This window comes from Dromiciops gliroides, chromosome 1 (genome assembly GCF_019393635.1).
Source record: "Dromiciops gliroides isolate mDroGli1 chromosome 1, mDroGli1.pri, whole genome shotgun sequence".
In the NCBI taxonomy this organism is placed as follows: domain Eukaryota; kingdom Metazoa; phylum Chordata; class Mammalia; order Microbiotheria; family Microbiotheriidae; genus Dromiciops; species Dromiciops gliroides.
In genome coordinates, this window is record NC_057861.1 from 560,054,132 (window position 1) to 560,069,748 (window position 15,617).

General features: G+C 34.6%; 1 protein-coding gene across 7 annotated transcripts in view; it reads left to right on the plus strand.

Moving 5' to 3' along the window:
• LINGO2 (leucine rich repeat and Ig domain containing 2) overlaps positions 1 to 15,617 on the plus strand; it is a 1,558,843-nt gene that overhangs the window by 944,210 nt on the left and 599,016 nt on the right. The window contains exon 1 of one of the 7 annotated variants that reach the window (XM_043976356.1): positions 2,255 to 2,281. The exons of the other annotated variants lie outside the window; for them this stretch is intronic. The gene's annotated coding sequence lies outside the window, so the exon portion shown is untranslated. Of the gene's footprint in view, positions 1 to 2,254; positions 2,282 to 15,617 lie in introns of those variants that run through there. 7 annotated transcript variants of the gene reach the window in all.

Here is a 15,617-nt window from a genome sequence, read left to right on the forward strand (position 1 = left end):
GGTTTCTTTACTTTCCTTTGATGGCATTCCTAAAAGACACAACTGTCACCCCTATAAAGGATTGGCGATATCCTAATTCAAAGTTCTGCTGTTTCAAGAAAGGATATGTGCAATGTGAAAAGAGATGCTAAAGGCATCAGATATTGCTCAGGAATTCATAATTTCTAACTATATCATTTGAATATGACCCATTTGAAAAATATACTACTTTATATGAGTATGATACCATTCTCTTTTTAATATGCATTACGGAAATATAAGCAGATTTTCTAAACCTAAAAAAAAGTTTGATTAAAACATGAGCTTATCACTTTGAAACCAGAATCTTACATATCTGCTCTTTCATTAATTTAATTGGTGATCCATTTCCAGGAGGCAGCATCTCAGAAATATCACATAATGTATATACTGCTATATATTTTTATATTTCTTTACTTTTTAGGGTTTACATTTTGAGCTAAAGAGAATGCCATCATTTGTAAAGGATATATATTGAAATTTAGTAGGAAAACATTGAGCTGGTCCTCCCAGGATCTTGCTACTTGGGAGCATTTTCATGGTTGCCTAAGTACTGAAGCACCTTCTCTAACCCTACAAATCTCAAGTATATTCCTTAGTCCAGAAAGACGTTATTATCCATTACCATAATTTTTTTCAACTATGCAATCACTACCTCTTGCATAGAACGGGATCATAATGGAACTCACTGCAATTGAGTTTTGATTATTGGGTCAAAGTTGGAAACTTCTAATGTGGTTTCTAATTGGACACTGTGGGAGAGAGCCCTGAAATTGATGGAAGAAAGAATGATATAAAACAGGGTTCATCAGTCCTAAAGGCAAAAATACCCTACTTGACGATATCGTCCCAGACAAGCCCAGTTTTTGTGGCATTTATAATATTCCAAAGAGGAGAGCAGCCAACTTTTCCATGATAATCTATCTTCTTTTTTTAAGTTTACAGGATTTATATTTGGTCTGTTATATCAGCTGTTGAAAAAAATGAAAAGGAGTTTCCATTTTGTGAAAATCATTCACTTATCTGACTTGTAGTAAAAGGGTTAGTTTCAGGAGAGAACCTGCAATAGTTGTTTGGTAAATGCAAATGATGAGTTCTGGGAGCATTCACAAATCCTGGTCAAACCTGTTCTTGCAATGAATTTGTGGGGCAGTTAGGTGGCACAGTGGATAAAGACCCTGAATTCAGGAGGACCTGAGTTCAAATCCAGCCTCAGACACTTGACAGTTACTAGCTGTGTGACCCTGGGCAAGTCACTTAACCTTCATTGCCCTGCAAAAAAAAAAAATGGTTACCTGTGTTCGCTTCGACAGCACATATACTAAAATTGGAACTTAATGAATTTTTAAAAGATGAAAGTCACAAAGGTTGACTCCCATTTATCAAGTCAACAAAATGAATTATGTGTAGTCCTTCATAGTGTATATTTCTGCTATGGATATTTAAAGGTGCTTAAGAAACAAATCTATTCATTATGCTATCTGTAGGAAATGAAGTAATGACAATGATCATTTATTAAGTGATTATGTGTTGGGCACTGTACTAAGCACTAAAGACATAAAGAAACATAAAAATGGTCCTTGCCATCAAGGAGTATACATTCGAAATATTGTCATAAATCCCCAAATTCAAACTTTTAGCAGATGATAACTCTACTATTTGTACACCCTAGCAAAAGAAACAGGAAATTATAGAAAGTACTAATATTGATCAGATAAACATTTATTGAATAACATCACAGTATAATCTTTTAAATTCCTTTTTGCTAATTTCCCCATTGATTTATACAAGAATTCCTTCTACTTCATTAAATTTGCTACATTCTATATTTATTTCTTCTGCAGACACCATTGTGCCTGTCACAGTTTATAACTACATTCAAGCCTAGTCTTTCAATCTTATTCTTCTTCTGGAGATCTTAGAGAGGCATGGTCCTGGAATTATCATTTCATTCTTCACCGGTAAAGAAGCTCAAACTCAAGGCAAAGTTGCATGTAGCTAGAATCATCCAGGAAATCAAGAGACATTTTCAGTCCTTTGTTCCAACAACTAATAAACTTGTCATCATCCAGTTAACATTAGGTTAACATTAGTAATTGGAAAGATTAACCTCATTTTTAGAGATATTGGCTTACAATTTTGTATTTCACAACACCATTCTATTTCCCCTCCACTTCCACTTTCTATAAGCTCTTGTTTCTCTTATCTAGTCCCTCACACTGGACTTCTTTAGAGCTAAGAACCTCCTAGAAACTCCATTTTGGTAAGTTTATTCAATAAAGAATTTTCTTTTATTTGTAGTGACATTACTGAGGTCAATTTATAGGACCTCTTAGGCTGAGATGATATGGGAATGGTGATCAATCAATGCACAATAAACTAATTAAGTGGTACTTATCCTTTAAAAAAGTTAAAAGTTGCATTTATAGAACATTGAAACTTTATTAATAGTGATTCATTCCTAGGCCCATTTTCCTCCACTGATTTTGTTCTGGCAATAATAATAGCAGGTAAAATTTATATAGCATTTTAACATTTGTTTTTGTTTTTGTTTGTTTTCTTTTGTTTTTGTGGGGCAATGAGGGTGAAGTGACTTGCCCAGGGTCACATAGCTAGTAAGTGTCAAGTGTCTGAGGCCGGATTTGAACTCAGGTCCTCCTGAATCCAGGGCTGGTGCTTTATCTACTGCACCACCTAGTGGCCCCCACATTTTAACATTTGTAATGATCTTTATGTACATTATTTTCATTTGATCATTAAAATACCTCTGAGGCACATGCTATTATTATCCCTAATTTAAAGATGGAGAAACTGAGTGTTCAGGGACTTGCATAGGATCACATATCTATTAAATGTCAGAGGTTTTATTTGAATAGAGGGCCTCTTCTTTCAAAGTCCAGGATTTGTTCCACTATGCTATGCATTTCTTGTGATTTGTATCCCCCATCCAAGTATAATATATGCTACCAAAAAAAAAAAAACATACCAATGATTAAAACTCAATGTACTTTTCTTACCTGAAAAGAGAGTAGTAGATTAGAAGTGGTTAAGGGGGTGGAGGGAAAGGGTGATAAAGGAATGAAAGAAACCATCAAATAAGAAGCTTATAGGATCAAGAGAGAAATGATAGTATCTGAATTAAGGGTATCTACAAAGCATTTTACAAATATTATCTCATTTTATCCTGACAAAAATGCTGGGGGATATTTGCTGCTATTATCTTCACTTTATATAATAGGACACTGAGGCAAAAAATATCTTGCCCAGAGTCACAGGGCTAGTAAGTGTGTGTTAAAGAATTCAAACTCAGCTCTTTGTGACTCTAGGTACAGCACTCTCTCCAATGAACCACCTAGGTGTGGATATAATAATGTTAAACTTCATAAAATGTAGGAAAGTTAAAGTATCAGGAACTCATGTGTGATGACCTGTCCTTCCTTTTTCATTCAATGCATATTTCGATATCAGTATAGGCATAGGCATAGGCATAGGCTTAGATTTAGATTTAGATTTAGATTTAGAAATAGATCAGGCACTTTCCCCAGTAAGAAATTGTCCCACCCTGTATTTCTCACTTTAGAAACATAAAATATAGAGGTAGGAAGAACCTAAAAGATTATATTATTTCATCCCCTCATTTTACAGATGCAGAAACTAAGATATAGAGAGAGTAAGTGAATTACCCAAAGTCAAATATGTAATGGGTAACAGTCAGTTTTCAAACCTAGCTCCTCTAGCTCCAAATCAGTGTTCTTTCCACTATCCCGCAGTCAACTTTCATTTCTCTTTAATCACTACCATGGATTAACTACTTTCTAACTTCAATCCTAGTTAATTATGTGCATATTTTATGGTTTTTAACGGCTCCTTGAGGATGGAGACCATCATTTTCATCTTTGTATGCTTAGCACTTAGCACAGTACCTGGCACATAATAGACAAATAATGAATACTGAATTATATTGGATTGAGTTCAGAATAAATTGAATGAAATTGAATTGATTTCAGAAATTGAATTGAATATGGTAGTCAGTCACTAAATATATATTGATGAGCTACTTTATGTTAGGCATGGGGCTAAGTATAGGGAATACAAAGAAAGGTTAAAAGCCTGTCCCTGCTTTCACTTAGCTCAATCTAATGGGGGAGGGGGAGAGGGCAGGTTTGCAACCTGTAAATAACTGTGTACAAATAAACTACATGAAACATAAATTGGAAATAATCAACAGAGGGATGGCACTAGCACTAGGGGAGAGAAGAAAGGCTTACTGTAGAAGGAAGAAATTTAGCTGGGATTTCAGAGAAGTCAGAGCCAGAAATGAGAAGAGCAAATATTTTAGACATGGGCTATGAGTTCAAGAGATGGAGATGGAGGGTCTTGTTCAAGGAACAGCAAAGAGGCCAGTGTCACTGAATTGTTGAGTATATAGGGAGATATAAGTTATAAAAAAGATTATAAAGTTGGGGGTTGAAGATTTTAAAAGTGCTTTGTGTGCTAAACATAGCATTTTATATTTCATCCTGGGAGTGTTAGAGCACCTGAAGTTTACTAAGTAATGGAATGACATGGTCAGATCTTCAATTTAGGGATACACCTTTAATAGCTAAATAAAGGATGGCCTGAAGAGGGTAGAGCCTTGTGGCATGGGAGACCAACCAGGTAAATGACTTCAAGAGAAAGAGGGGTATGGAGGAATATCATTGTGGCTATTATCTATAAGTATGTCAATCCTTTTTTAATTATTTTTTTTCGGGGCAATGGAGGTTAAGTGACTTGCCCAGGGTCACACAGCCAGTAAGTGTCAAGTGTCTGAGGCCAGATTTGAATTCAGGAACTCCTAAACCCAGAGCTGGTGTTTTATCCACTGTGCCACCTAGCCACCCCTTTTTAAATTATTGTAACATCTATGGGGTTACTACAATGGTTGAGGAGAACATGAATTCTTCCAAATGGGTACCAAAGTGATGGAATCCTGTGATCCTGGCCAAGTAGCAGTTCTGTTACTCAATGACAGAGGCCAGATGATCATTGGAAGCCCAAATGTGGGATCAGTGATTGCTGTAAAAAAGCAACCTTTGAGAGAGGACTCTTCCTTAGATATTGGCTCACTGTGGCAAAGTCCAATTAGTTCTATGAGGGTTACAGATTTGATAATCAGATTAGGTAGAGTCTTGAAGTCAATCGAATGGGATCTATTTGATTTAGTTGGAAAATAGGACAATCATTAAAGATTTATGAGAAAGAGAAATATATCATGAAAATATTATTCAAGTGAAATGCCATCTGAAAACAATATGAAAGGTAGATTAAAAGAGTCAAAGATTAAAGTGAAAGACAGAATCTGTGGTAGGAATGCAGACTTTAGGCATTGAGGGACTGGACTATGGTAGTTACAGTGGAAAAGAAAGAAGGAAAGAACATTAAATTCCACAAAGGGGGAAAAAACATCTTTCTGTTAGCTCTTTTTACATCTACATTCCTGCTATCAAATATTGCAAGATTGGTTACTTAGCTTTAGATAAGGTCTTTCCAAGTAAAATTTTTCCACTGGACATTTATGAGGAATCCTTCTATTGTTATCATATGATCTACCCTCAGCAATCTATCTTTTTACAATCTACTCCTTTTTTAGAGAGCAGAATTCCTATACTGACATTTGAAAATGTTAATTAAATAGTTATACATAATATTTTAGTACTTCAATTTTATTCAAAGGATACCAAATCAAGAAGAAATTTCAAAACTACTATTTTTTTATGGATTAAACTATAGTTCAATATGACAATTGTTTTTGTTATTGTTGTTCTCCCTCCCTCACCATCCTCCCCCAAAAGATTAAAATTAAATCCCTTACAACATTAGTTTTCTATCAGTGGAACTGTGATTAATCCTTAGTACATTTGGCTTATAATAAATTGAAAATGTAGTCAAGCTGAAGTTAAAATCTCTTTTATCTGAAATGTTCTATTATGAAAATTAATCTAAATTAAACACAAGCATTAGATTCCCTGTGTCTTAAAAGTGCAATTAATATGCTCAAAATGTATCTCAGAACAATTTTTTCTACTCTGCCTCAAGTATTAATGCAAACATAGAAGAAGATGGAGACAGAACCGAGGTCCAAAAGCATTAAAATCATTTTTATTAGTTCTGAAACTGTGATCCCATTTAGCAAATGTAGAGTGGGGGATCATTTTTATATAGGAATTGTCACAAAATCAGTCCTGGTTAATCATAAAGTAATAGTTGTCATTCAGAATGGTGGTGATGAGACTCACATCACATCATTCCCTTCATGGATATATAGTGGATTAAAGTAGAAATGCTCATTTCAGATTGGTTGGAGAAATATTTTGTCATATTCTCATTAAATTTGTTGTTGATTTAGAATAAAATTATACTAAAATTTCACAGAATGTTAACTCAAATAATAATAATATTTAAAGACAAAGTGAGGTCTCAATTACCCCAAAATTTCAACTATAATTAAAGATTTTGAAACACATTGTTTTATTACTATTTTTTGAATTTATAGATTATGTTACTTCATCTTGTTTCATTTGATGAACTATCTTCTGATAACTCTTCACAGATGATCAGAAACTGGTCTGAAATTTACATTCTCAGAGTTGCCTAGGACACTGTGAAATTGTGACTTCCCATGGTCACATAACTAATATGTTTCAGAAGCAGATCTTGAACCTGGGTCTTTTGACTCTGTCCAGCCCTCAGTCAACTACTATTATCCTATCATCCTGTCTCTCAGGTCATTTGATGCCTGAAAATATATATAAATCATATATGTATATATATTTAAATTATATATGTATTTATATGTGTATATACATGTGTATATATATATATATGTATGTATGTATGTACGTATGTCATTGATACCTCAGTGTCAGACAACGCTCCTGACTTTAAGCTGTAGAACAGAGGGAGTTTTTATTCTTTGAAAATTCTATATACTAAAGAAACAATATGTCCAATTAAAACAAAACAAAAAAGTCAGTCCTTCAAAGCATTGTGATTTCATTGCCATGTGTATATGTGTGCAGATAGCAAGTCATGTACAATTTAGACCACATTTCACATGGATATGGCCAAAATAATTCATCACCTTATGGCTAGTCTTATGACGATGTTGCTCTCAAAGTTTGCTTAGGCTGGTCCTCAGAGGAGTGAAGTGTACCCTGAGGTACACTTTGGGTTCAAGCCTTTTCAGTTTGGTATTGCCGGTCACGATTTGCAAACCACTGGCATAGACTTTGAGAACCAGGAGTCATGGTGGAGTGGGACATACACTATCCAATAATACTGAACCCAAAGTCTTAGATATGATTTATGTAGACACTTTTTTACTATAACCTTTTTTATGGGAGTGGGGGAGAAGGCAGGGTGAGAAGAAGCAGGTTTAATTAATGTACACTTCAAATTATCACAGTTAACCTAAGCCATTTAAGATAATTGAACTCTTATTTATGCATATTGCCACATCTGTAAATGTCAATGTTTCAGAAGCAGAACCTTTTGGAAGCCTCAGAAAATACATCGCAAAAGAGAGTTATGAACAGAGAGAATGGAATTAATTGGTCATTTCCATTTTTAACTTAAATCATTCTGTTCCAGTCCTACATATATATATATATATATATATATATATATATATATATATTTGTTACACTATAGTTTCTTTCATTTTAACATAATAATCTATTGTAAAGTTACCCATAGTTGTTGCTTTTGTCTTATCTGGTTAGAATCCACCCTTTCTCCCTATGTCATCCATTTCACTGCTCCAGCAAACACATACACAAAGACACACAGAGGAAAAAATTCCAATTGCTATGAACAGCAAGAATAGAATTCATTGAAGAAAGCAGTCACATGAGGATAGCTTGGAAGGTCTGAAAGTATACTAGGAAGAAAGGGCAGGTCCACTTATATTGCCTTGATGATGATAGAAAATTTATGGAACAATTATATGCATATTCAAAAGCCTCAGGTTTTTTTTTTTTTAATTGGAGTATGTGGACCTACCTCCTCCCAAAGAGGCTGTCTTTCTGAATTATTACTTCAGTGCAGAAACTATCCTCATTACCACCCCCCAAGTATAATATCTATTGACTAAGCAGAGGTATCAGTAATAAAGTGTTTTAGCTCTAAGGGAGTTCTTCTCTATGGTTAGGTAGCAGAGAAGGGGAAGGAGCACTTTGCTTCTGCAAAAAAAGGTTCATATTATTGTACATTGGCATGGCTGATTCCTAAATGTTTATCTTTGGAAATATCAGACTGCCCTTTGGCCACAGATGGAAGGAGATGGGTTTTGTGATTACTGTAATACTATTTTGGGCCTACCATTTCAAGTCTCCTGGAAATGGTCTGAGCTTTTAGTAAGAAAAAAAGCTTGATGTGTGAAATAGTTATTAATATCTAGCAGCTTTTTAGGCTGTTCATTAAAATTACATAGAAGGGTTAGAATAAAAGTTCTGTAGCAGCATGGGGCAGTGGAAAGAGAACTAAGTTTCAGTCCTGGATGCAAGACTATATATTTATATGATCATAGACAACTCTTTTGACTTCTCTGAGCCTCAGTTTCAGAATCTGTAAAATGGGGTAAATGATGTTTTCATTGCTTGGTTCATATGGTTGTTATGTGGAAAATACTTTGTAAGCATTCATTTATTTATAAGTATAATGAGGAAATTTCTTTATAAATTCAATTTATTATCATTTACAAATCATTCTCATCTTATCTAAAGTAGTTCAGATATAAATTGTTTAAATTAGATTTAATTAATTAATTTAAATTAAGATTATTTTAATATTTAATTAAAACATTATTTAATATTCCACACAGACCTTCACAAAGACATCTAATAGGTTTTTGGAGGTGAATGGAAGTATTCAAATATAAACTTATCTTCTGTATTCTAATTGAAAATACCCTTGGTACAACTCTAGGAGCAGACAAGGCATACATTTCATCCTATTCCCACATGATCTTGATTTCTTCTGCTAGGCTCTGTGGTAAAAGGCTGAAGAATCCATCCTAAATCCAGATATTGGGATGGTGCAAATGATTAAAGCAGCAAGGGATACCAAAGACTAGGTTTACTTTGCTTATAAGGATATAGTAGAGCAAGATTACATGTTGATAGTACTGGTGTTGGTCCCAGTTGTGGTTAGTGCCTCCTCTTGTTTTCCTTTCCAACATGGATTCAGAGCTCCTGGAAATGGTTGGTATGGGTGAACAGAATATGGAAGAACTGCCAGGTCTGAGGCACCACTGTGTGCCCTCTGTAGGGGCAGCTTTACATGTCAACATTCTACCAAATATCATATCCCTAAGTCTAAATCCTTCCATTATATATGAATTAAAGAAACCTGTAGGCCATCTCTCAACTCCCAATGCCTTATAATCTCACCTGTTTTAGAGACTAGAGACTTCCTCCTTGAAATCTTTTTTTAAAAACGTTTATTGATGAATTTTTATTTTACATTACATTTATTTGCAGATTACCCCCACTTCATGGCGAGGGGCTCTCTTCTCTCATAACTAAGTAAAACTAATAATAGTGACCTCATGTAAAAGAGCATGCTGTATTTTGTATATGTAGCACTCCTTCCTGCCAAGCTCTCTATTAAAATAATAATGATGATGATGAAGATGCATCTATTTTCTCTCGATCTTATCCCCACTGCACTAAAAAAGAAAAGAAGAGAAAAATCAATTTATTCTAAGAAACATTAAAAAAATTTCATTACTGGTTGCATACAAAATTATATATGTTTCATTCTACATCCTAAATTCATCTTCTCTCTCTCTCTCTCTCTCTCTCTCTCTCTCTCTCTCTCTCTCTCTCTCTCTCTCTCTCTCTCTCTCTCTCTAAATTGCATCTTGTTTTAAGATTGGACCTCTAGAATGGTCATTGTATCAATCACAGTTCTTATACCTTCCAAGGATTTTGTTGTTGTTTTTGCTATAGTATTGTTTTTATTCTTATTTAATTAATTTTCTCCCTGTTCTGCTCATTTTATTCTTCATCAATTTATAAAAGTCCTCAAAATTGTTCCTAAGATGTTATGTCATTGGTCCCTTCCCACTGTAATACTGTAATCCCATGATTGGCAATTGCTATGTATTTATAATCTTAGATTGTTGCTTGGGACATTGAGGGGTGAAGTAAATTGATCACAGACACACAGCTAGCATGTGTAACATATGGGACTTGACCATAAGGTTGGCCTCATATTCACTATGCCAAACTTGCTCTCAGGTGTATAGATAAGGATGCTTTAAGTATTCATTAGATTTAGTATTATTTCCATTATCAAAATCATCATCATTATAATCATTTGCATTTATGTAGTGCTTTAAATTTTACAAAATACCTTACATATGCTATTTCATTTTCATTTTTCCAATGAAGTAAACCAACCATAAAAAAGAATATTGAAGAATAAAATATCATATTTTTTGATGCAAGATTATTCCCCAAGTAGGTAGTTGAGAGAAGAAAAATGAAATTCTCCTGATTCTTACCCATATTTTCATTCAGGATTAATCCAACCCTTTTGTGTATATCATGATAATAAATCCTGAGATGCATTGTTTCACAGTGGGTAGTGTTGGCCTTAATGTCTGGAAAAACTGAATTCAAGTCTTGCAACTGACACATATTGGCAGTGTAATCTTGGCCTCGTCATTTAAACTCTGGGTACCCTAGGCAACTCTTTAAGACAAGAAGGTACAGAGCAGGGACCAACATGCTTTCCTCATGGAGAGTCCCCTATAAAAATGAAATCTTCAGTGTAGTTTAAAAAGTAGACCAATTTTGGTCCAAATCAAGTTGTAGCCATTATAAAAGAATGACCTCACATACATACACACTCACACACAAAGATGATATTTATAATGTAGATTTCCTAAGTTAATATTGACTTCATAAGCAGATCATATTAGAATCAGATTGCTTGCTCAGAAGTCATTCAGAGACCTCAAACTCTTGATGAGGTTATAGATTGTGAGCCAAGTATACTAGTACACCATGAGGGAGTAATTCCATTGGCTAAATCCATGGTCACCAGGTCCATGTCCTCTCCAGGTCTCTGAACTAGATCTGAAATTGGCAAATTATAAAAACCATACTAAGAACCTCTCAGTTCCCTTCCTCTGAGATGTGAGCACCAGTATGCTTTATATCAGCTGAAGGGTGAAGGCAGACAAGGTCTTCAATGCCTCACATGGTTATTATCTGCATTGTGCTTTTCTTAAGCACTTCTCCCAATGATTGCTCAAAGAAACCTTTCAAAGCATTTTCTGATGCTGTGATGGAAGATAAAAACCAAATAGGTAGGTGTTTTGTTTATTGTTCTGTGAAATTACATTATTAAGAAGAGAATCATTTTAAGTAAGGAAAAAGCATTCATGGCTGTAACTGGTTTCAACCTGTTACCTTTTTATGATTAGGGGATATTTTGTTCAGTGTTGAGAAATCTTGGAAAATTATACTGTAGATTTTTCAGAGTTCTTGCTGCTTCTGACTGGGAAGCATTTGTCTGTGTGGCAAACACAAAAAGTTTCCACATTTTATGTCTGATAGGGACATTATTACGAGGAGTGGGAAATATCAGGATTGAGAGTCAGCGATCCTTGGATTTATTATGGACAGACTTATTAGGCCCCTTACACTACATAAATATAGACCATCCATCCCCAAAATATCATTTTTTTCTTTATCAGTATAGGAGTTGTATTTGTATTCACAAATACAGTCATGTGAATTAAAAGCATCACTGGCCAAGGATATACATTGTAGCATACTTGATTGAGGGGTAGATGGAGTCAGGAAGACTGGGACTTAATTCCCAGCTCTATCTCTGTGACCATGGGAAAGTAAGTCACTCAGACCTCTCTGAGTCTCAGTCTCTTTATCTGCAGAAGAGGAGGGAGATAACATTCCCTATAGTTTTTACCTCACAGTTGGTGTGAGACTCAAATAAGAAAACTGTATGCAAAAGAACTTTGTAAACTCCAAAGTGCAATAGAAATGTAAATTAATATTTGTTTTCTTTCCTCATTAATATCATCTGTGCTTGGTGGCCTCCTCCACATAAGGTTACTTAGGGTTTCATACTCTAATGAACTGAGAGCACAGTCATGGGTAGATAGTAGAGAGAGTGAGTCCTCTGTCACTTTGTGAGCTATGAAGTTGAGAGGATATGTCTGTGGTATCAAATATCAGATATCTGAGAGGGGTGCTGCTAGGTGGTGCAGTGGATAGAGCACTGGCCCTGGAGTCAGGAGGACCTGAGTTCAAATCTGGCCTCAGACTCTTAACACTTACTAGCTGTGTGACCCTAGGCAAGTCACTTAATCCCAATTGCCTCACCCCCCAAAATAAATAAATAAATAAATAAATATTTGAGAGGAAAAATGATAAGAAGAAACTAGTATAGAGAAGATGGGCTACCTCAAGTTGGTCTCTAAGATTAGAAGTTATGGGTAGATGTTGCTGATACATATGAGGAAGAATGTAGAGAGTTTATACTCCCTTCCACCTACATTAAATTGATGAACTCATATCACAAGTGTGAATCCTATCCCAGAAAAATATGTTAAAATTCACAAAAGGTTGTAATCACAATGTAGTGCTCACTGTATATGATTGAAGATTTTACTCAAATGTATTGGGTGATATTTTGAGTTATTTTTCTAATAAAAATGATAGAAGTTTTAAAGATATCAAAAACCTCGCTTTTCATACTTCCCACCTTCTCCCTTTGTATGGTAATGAATATCATATTACCTGACAGAACATAATAGTTTTTTGTAAAAAAAAAAATACAATTGATTAGATATCTAAGATCAACTTTAATATTTGCAAACCCCATATTTATCTTATGTTTTCAAGTGATCTCTTTTAAAATAACCTAGCTAGTACTTCATCCTTCAGACAATTTTTTAAATTGCCCTTTCCCCACATATTGCAGTATTTTTCCATCCTTTTTTAGTGTCAGAGTTAGGTAACATATCATAGCTATAAACATAAGGACCCCTAAATAAGTCTACAACCTATATGAGTTACATTATTCATTTCATCAAAGTATTCCCATATTTTTGCCTTGTTTTATATATGAAGCATGTTTTTCAGATTCTGAATACACGACAGTTTCTGAGATAGGTATATACCCCTCCATCTAAATGTACACATAGGCAACTATACTTAAAAATTTATGTTTATGTTAACATACATAAATTTGAATTGATTAGATTCTGTCATTGTCACTGTTGTAGTTGTTGTTGTTCTTGTTGTTTTCGCAGCTCTCCTTAGGAGCCAGTTGCTCTGACAAACTTTTCCTAAACCCCCAGATTTTAAGTCTAGAATGCTGGAGCTGTAATCAGGAATACCTAAGTCAAAATCCAATTTAGACACTTACTAGTTGTATGATACTAGGAAAGTAATTTAACCTTTGCCTCAGTTTCTTCATCTATAAAATGTTAATACTACTGGGACCTACCTATGTAGGGGTATGAAGATAAAATAAAATAACATTCATAAAGTATTTAGCAAACTATAAAGTTCTGGCTACATGACAGCTATTCTCCTTGTTGTTGCTGATGCTGCTCTTATTTTACTTAACTTTGCAATATTATTTTGCAACCACCACCACCACCACCACCACTAAGTAGAATATAAGCCCCTTAAAGCCAAGAGAAAGCAAGCTTCCTGTGGATAAAAGAAGAGGCGGCCCTTATACACTGTCCCAAGTTAATTGGCTAGAATCATTCAAATCTATTGGTTTACTGAACCTGAGGGTGATCCATATTAAAATGAGCAGTATGTGCTGAGCTCAAGGTCTAAGCCTTTGCTCTAAGGGCAAAGGCTTTCAGGTAGGTGTGGTTTCTATTGTCTCCTGAGTTAATCTGATCTCTAATGTACCTTTGGGGATGGCTCTGAAAAACCAGCAAGAATTAAATAGTGAGGGGGAGCTAGGTGGGACAGTGGATAGAATACCAGCCCTGGTGTCAGGAGGACCTGAGTTCAAATGTGACCTCAGATGCTTGACACTTACTAGCTGTGTGACCCTAGGCAAGTCACTTAACCCCCATTGCCTCACCAAAAAAACAAAAAAGAGTTGAATACTGGGGGTAGAGTCACTGAGTCCCCCCAAAAACCATTATTAATAATTATTTTCTCACACTTGCTTGCTTGATAGAAAGTAACTTCTTAATAGAGGTTTGTTAAATTGAATTACATGGAACTAAGAGATTTTGTGTCACTGAGCTTGGTCTTCACATATGTATAAATAATTATTAGAATTAATATATTTCTATTATTATATATCTAAAATACCTGGTGTGTCACTTAGCCTTGATAGCAAGAAAAAATAATTTAGTTTTAAGCAGATGATTTTCATTGATAAAACTGAAGTTATTCATGTTTAGTTTCAAAACAAATGATGCCATCTCCCTTAAAGCATAGAAAATTACATTTACAGATAAATCTTATCTTGAAATGAAAATACAGTTAGAGTGGATCTCAGTAAGAAGCAAGCTTAATAGCCATTTTGAAAGGAAAATGATTTTCCTGCATTTAACAACAACAAAAACTGTAGACAGGCTAAAAATTACTCTTTAAAGAAGTTCAGTTTTTATTTCACCTGGACAGCCTTCATGCTGTGAAAATATATTTGATTATAATAAGTCATGGGCAGCTGGCACATTGAGTGGTAGAGCCAAACTTCTGTCTAGTTGTGGACTGTGGAGACTGCTTGACTACCAAAGAGTAGACTGATTCAGTTTCTTCTGAATAACTTAGAGCATTTCTTGCTTTTTATTGAATTGATATCAAGAAAAAATTTTAATAGCAACGAATACCCTAAAGGGAGACACCTACATTTTATTCCATAAATAGTCATAAAATGGTAATATCCAAGACAGTACAGAAAGAAAAAAAATAGCAAGATAAATATTATCTATAATGAGCAAATTTAAACTAGGAATTATAGGGTAAAAGTTCCAATGAAGAGGTTTCAATAATCAAGAGATTTGTTTTGTTTTGTGGTTGTTTTAAATTGAATTTAGTTAAAATATCCAGAACAGAATATCCGGAATACCAAAGGAAATGGCAGAAATTAGTCTATGACCACTAGCCATTATATTTATATAATTCATGGGCCATAGAATTCCTTGATGAAAGGGAAAAGAAGTGATGACCAGTTTTTCAAAGGGTAAAAAGAATACAAACCCTTTTCAGCATAACAAGAATAATAGAATCAGAAATTTGGAAGAATCCTTAAAGGTCACTTAGTCTAACCCTTTTCTCTTCCTGAAACCTGTTTACAATATATAATATGAGTAGTCATCTAGACCTTGTTTGAAGATTTATAATGACTCCAGATTCACCACTTTGCCAGGCAGCTCATTCCATTTTTGGATAAAAAAATCCCTTCTCAGGTTGAGCTAAAATCTGCCTGAATCTCTGGAAAGATACTAGAATACATCATCCAACAATAAATTTTCTATTGCTTAGGAATACAGGAGAGTATTGGCTTGTATCTAGCATGGATTGGTCAAAGGCAAATTATGC